Here is a 6,392-nt window from a genome sequence, read left to right as displayed (position 1 = left end):
ATGAGCATGGGATGGCTGAGGGCAGGTCTTCTGAACGAGCTTTGTGGGAGACTCCACACCACAGATGATTGGAGGCATGAGCCCAGATGTGTGTGGAGGGCCCCACCGGACACACCTGAGTTTCACCAGGGGCCTTGGGGCCCAACTTAAAGGGTGCCTGGAGCCAGTGGCCTTGGGGCTTCCACCTCTCCCCAGTGCCTCTAGAAACTTCTGCAGAGGCAACCAGGTTGCTAGGTAGCAACCAAAACCAACTTGGACCCACATTTGCTGGGTCACTGGTCCCACCATTCTTGGTGCCCTCAGGCCCAGCATTCGGATATGTAAAACAAGGCATAGTACCAGTTCTCAGAGCACCCAACTCCCACAGTACACAACTCCCACAGAACCCAACTCCCACAGTATACAACCTCCACAGAACCCAACTCCCACAGTATACAACCTCCACAGTACCCTACCCCCACAGTACCCAACTCCCACAGTATACAACCTCCACAGTACCCTACCCCCACAGTACCCAACTCCCACAGTATACAACCTCCACAGTACCCTACCCCCACAGTACCCAACTCCCACAGTATACAACCTCCACAGTACCCTACCCCCACAGTACCCAACTCCCACAGTATACAACCTCCACAGTACCCTACCCCCACAGTACCCAACTCCCACAGTATACAACCTCCACAGTACCCTACCCCCACAGTACCCAACTCCCACAGTACCCTACCCCCAACAGTACCCAACTCCCACAGTATACAACCTCCACAGTACCCTACCCCCACAGTACCCAACTCCCACAGTACCCTACCCCCACAGTACCCAACTTCCACAGTATACAACCTCCACAGAACCCAACTCCCACAGTATACAACCTCCACAGTACCCTACCCCCACAGTACCCAACTCCCACAGTATACAACCTCCACAGTACCCAACTCCCACAGTATACAACCTGCACAGTACCCTACCCCCACAGTACCCAACTCCCACAGTATACAACCTCCACAGTACCCTACCCCCACAGTACCCAACTCCCACAGTATACAACCTCCACAGTACCCTACCCCCACAGTACCCAACTCCCACAGTACCCTACCCCCACAGTACCCAACTCCCACAGTATACAACCTCCACAGTACCCTACCCCCACAGTACCCAACTCCCACAGTATACAACCTCCACAGTACCCTAGCCCCACAGTACCCAACTCCCACAGTATACAACCTCCACAGTACCCTACCCCCACAGTACCCAACTCCCACAGTATACAACCTCCACAGTACCCAACTCCCACAGTATACAACCTCCACAGTACCCTACCCCCACAGTACCCAACTCCCACAGTATACAACCTCCACAGCACCCTATCCCCACAGTACCCAGCTCCCACAGTATACAACCTCCATAGAACCCTACTCCCACAGTATACAACCTCCACAGTACCCTACCCCCACAGTACCCAACTCCCACAGTACCCTACCCCCACAGTACCCAACTCCCACAGTACCCTACCCCCACAGTACCCAACTCCCACAGTATACAACCTCCACAGTACCCTACCCCCACAGTAACCAACTCCCACAGTATACAACCTCCACAGAACCCAACTCCCACAGTATACAACCTCCACAGTACCCTACCCCCACAGTACCCAACTCCCACAGTATACAACCTCCACAGAACCCAACTCCCACAGTATACAACCTCCACAGTACCCTACCCCCACAGTACCCAACTCCCACAGTATACAACCTCCACAGAACCCAACTCCCACAGTATACAACCTCCACAGAACCCAACTCCCACAGTACACAACTCCCACAGTATACAACCTCCACAGAACCCAACTCCCACAGTATACAACCTCCACAGTACCCTACCCCCACAGTACCCAACTCCCACAGTATACAACCTCCACAGAACCCAACTCCCACAGTATACAACCTCCACAGAACCCAACTCCCACAGTACCCAACTCCCACAGTACCCTACCCCCACAGTACCCAACTCCCACAGTATACAACCTCCACAGAACCCTACTCCCACAGTATACAACCTCCACAGTACCCTACCCCCACAGTACCCAACTCCCACAGTATACAACCTCCACAGCACCCTACCCCCACAGTACCCAACTCCCACAGTATACAACCTCCACAGAACCCTACTCCCACAGTATACAACCTCCACAGTACCCTACCCCCACAGTACCCAACTCCCACAGTATACAACCTCCACAGTACCCTACCCCCACAGTACCCAACTCCCACAGTATACAACCTCCACAGAACCAAACTCCCACAGTATACAACCTCCACAGTACCCTACCCCCACAGTACCCAACTCCCACAGTATACAACCTCCACAGAACCCAACTCCCACAGTATACAACCTCCACAGTACCCTACCCCCACAGTACCCAACTCCCACAGTATACAACCTCCACAGAACCCAACTCCCACAGTATACAACCTCCACAGAACCCACCTCCCACAGTACCCAACTCCCACAGTATACAACCTCCACAGTACCCTACCCCCACAGTACCCAACTCCCACAGTACCCTACCCCCACAGTACCCAACTCCCACAGTATACAACCTCCACAGAACCCAACTCCCACAGTACCCAACTCCCACAGTATACAACCTCCACAGTACCCTACCCCCACAGTACCCAACTCCCACGGTATACAACCTCCACAGAACCCAACCCCCACAGTACCCAACTCCCACAGTATACAACCTCCACAGAACCCAACTCCCACCATATACAATCTCCACAGAACCCAACTCCCACAGTATACAACCTCCACAGTACCCAACTCCCACAGTATACAACCTCCACAGTACCCAACTCCCACAGTATACAACCTCCACAGAACCCTACTCCCACAGTGTACAACCTCCACAGAACCCAACTCCCACAGTATACAACCTCCACAGTACCCTACCCCCACAGTACCCAACTCCCACAGTATACAACCTCCACAGAACCCTACTCCCACAGTATACAACCTCCACAGAACCCAACTCCCACAGTACCCTACCCCCACAGTACCCAACTCCCACAGTATACAACCTCCACAGAACCCTACTCCCACAGTATACAACCTCCACAGAACCCAACTCCCACAGTATACAACCTCCACAGAACCCAACTCCCACAGTATACAACCTCCACAGAACCCTACTCCCACAGTATACAACCTCCACAGTACCCTACCCCCACAGTACCCAACTCCCACAGTACCCTACCCCCACAGTACCCAACTCCCACAGTATACAACCTCCACAGTACCCTACCCCCACAGTACCCAACTCCCACAGTATACAACCTCCACAGTACCCTAGCCCCACAGTACCCAACTCCCACAGTATACAACCTCCACAGTACCCTACCCCCACAGTACCCAACTCCCACAGTATACAACCTCCACAGTACCCAACTCCCACAGTATACAACCTCCACAGTACCCTACCCCCACAGTACCCAACTCCCACAGTATACAACCTCCACAGCACCCTATCCCCACAGTACCCAGCTCCCACAGTATACAACCTCCATAGAACCCTACTCCCACAGTATACAACCTCCACAGTACCCTACCCCCACAGTACCCAACTCCCACAGTACCCTACCCCCACAGTACCCAACTCCCACAGTACCCTACCCCCACAGTACCCAACTCCCACAGTATACAACCTCCACAGTACCCTACCCCCACAGTAACCAACTCCCACAGTATACAACCTCCACAGAACCCAACTCCCACAGTATACAACCTCCACAGTACCCTACCCCCACAGTACCCAACTCCCACAGTATACAACCTCCACAGAACCCAACTCCCACAGTATACAACCTCCACAGTACCCTACCCCCACAGTACCCAACTCCCACAGTATACAACCTCCACAGAACCCAACTCCCACAGTATACAACCTCCACAGAACCCAACTCCCACAGTACACAACTCCCACAGTATACAACCTCCACAGAACCCAACTCCCACAGTATACAACCTCCACAGTACCCTACCCCCACAGTACCCAACTCCCACAGTATACAACCTCCACAGAACCCAACTCCCACAGTATACAACCTCCACAGAACCCAACTCCCACAGTACCCAACTCCCACAGTACCCTACCCCCACAGTACCCAACTCCCACAGTATACAACCTCCACAGAACCCTACTCCCACAGTATACAACCTCCACAGTACCCTACCCCCACAGTACCCAACTCCCACAGTATACAACCTCCACAGCACCCTACCCCCACAGTACCCAACTCCCACAGTATACAACCTCCACAGAACCCTACTCCCACAGTATACAACCTCCACAGTACCCTACCCCCACAGTACCCAACTCCCACAGTATACAACCTCCACAGTACCCTACCCCCACAGTACCCAACTCCCACAGTATACAACCTCCACAGAACCAAACTCCCACAGTATACAACCTCCACAGTACCCTACCCCCACAGTACCCAACTCCCACAGTATACAACCTCCACAGAACCCAACTCCCACAGTATACAACCTCCACAGTACCCTACCCCCACAGTACCCAACTCCCACAGTATACAACCTCCACAGAACCCAACTCCCACAGTATACAACCTCCACAGAACCCACCTCCCACAGTACCCAACTCCCACAGTATACAACCTCCACAGTACCCTACCCCCACAGTACCCAACTCCCACAGTACCCTACCCCCACAGTACCCAACTCCCACAGTATACAACCTCCACAGAACCCAACTCCCACAGTACCCAACTCCCACAGTATACAACCTCCACAGTACCCTACCCCCACAGTACCCAACTCCCACGGTATACAACCTCCACAGAACCCAACCCCCACAGTACCCAACTCCCACAGTATACAACCTCCACAGAACCCAACTCCCACCATATACAATCTCCACAGAACCCAACTCCCACAGTATACAACCTCCACAGTACCCAACTCCCACAGTATACAACCTCCACAGTACCCAACTCCCACAGTATACAACCTCCACAGAACCCTACTCCCACAGTGTACAACCTCCACAGAACCCAACTCCCACAGTATACAACCTCCACAGTACCCTACCCCCACAGTACCCAACTCCCACAGTATACAACCTCCACAGAACCCAACTCCCACAGTATACAACCTCCACAGAACCCAACTCCCACAGTATACAACCTGCATGGTATACAACCTCCACAGTACCCTACCCCCACAGTACCCAACTCCCACAGTATACAACCTCCACAGAACCCTACTCCCACAGTATACAACCTCCACAGAACCCTACTCCCACAGTATACAACCTCCACAGAACCCAACTCCCACAGTATACAACCTCCACAGAACCCTACTCCCACAGTATACAACCTCCACAGAACCCAACTCCCACAGTATACAACCTCCACAGTACCCTACCCCCACAGTACCCAACTCCCACAGTATACAACCTCCACAGAACCCAACTCCCACAGTATACAACCTCCACAGAACCCAACTCCCACAGTACCCAACTCCCACAGTATACAACCTCCACAGAACCCAACTCCCACAGTATACAACCTCCACAGTACCCAACTCCCACAGTATACAACCTCCACAGTACCCTACCGCCACAGTACCCAACTCCCCAGTATACAACCTCCACAGTACCCTATCTCCACAGAACCCAATTCCCACAGTATACAACCTCCACAGTACCCTACCCCCACAGTACGCAACTCCCACAGTACCCTACCCCCACAGTACCCAACTCCCACAGTATACAACCTCCACAGTACCCTACCCCCACAGTACCCAACTCCCACAGTATACAACCTCCACAGTACCCTACCCCCACAGTACCCAACTCCCACAGTATACAACCTCCACAGTACCCTACCCCCACTGTACCCAACTCCCACAGTATACAACCTCCACAGAACCCAACTCCCACAGTATACAAACTCCACAGTACCCTACCCCCACAGTACCCAACTCCCACAGTATACAACCTCCACAGAACCCAACTCCCACAGTATACAACCTCCACAGTACCCTACCCCCACAGTACCCAACTCCCACAGTATACAACCTCCACAGAACCCTACCCCCACAGTACCCAACTCCCACAGTATACAACCTCCACAGAACCCAACTCCCACAGTATACAACCTCCACAGAACCCAACTCCCACAGTACCCAACTCCCACAGTACCCTACCCCCACAGTACCCAACTCCCACAGTATACAACCTCCACAGTACCCAAATCCCAATTACACAACTGCCACAGAACCAAACGCCCACATTATGAAACTCCCACAGGACCTAACTGCCACAGTACTCAACTACAATAGTATCCAACTCCCACAGTACCCAACTC

This window comes from Macaca mulatta, chromosome 6 (assembly GCF_049350105.2).
Source record: "Macaca mulatta isolate MMU2019108-1 chromosome 6, T2T-MMU8v2.0, whole genome shotgun sequence".
In the NCBI taxonomy this organism is placed as follows: Eukaryota; Metazoa; Chordata; class Mammalia; order Primates; family Cercopithecidae; genus Macaca; species Macaca mulatta.
Note: the sequence above shows the minus strand (reverse complement) of the source record.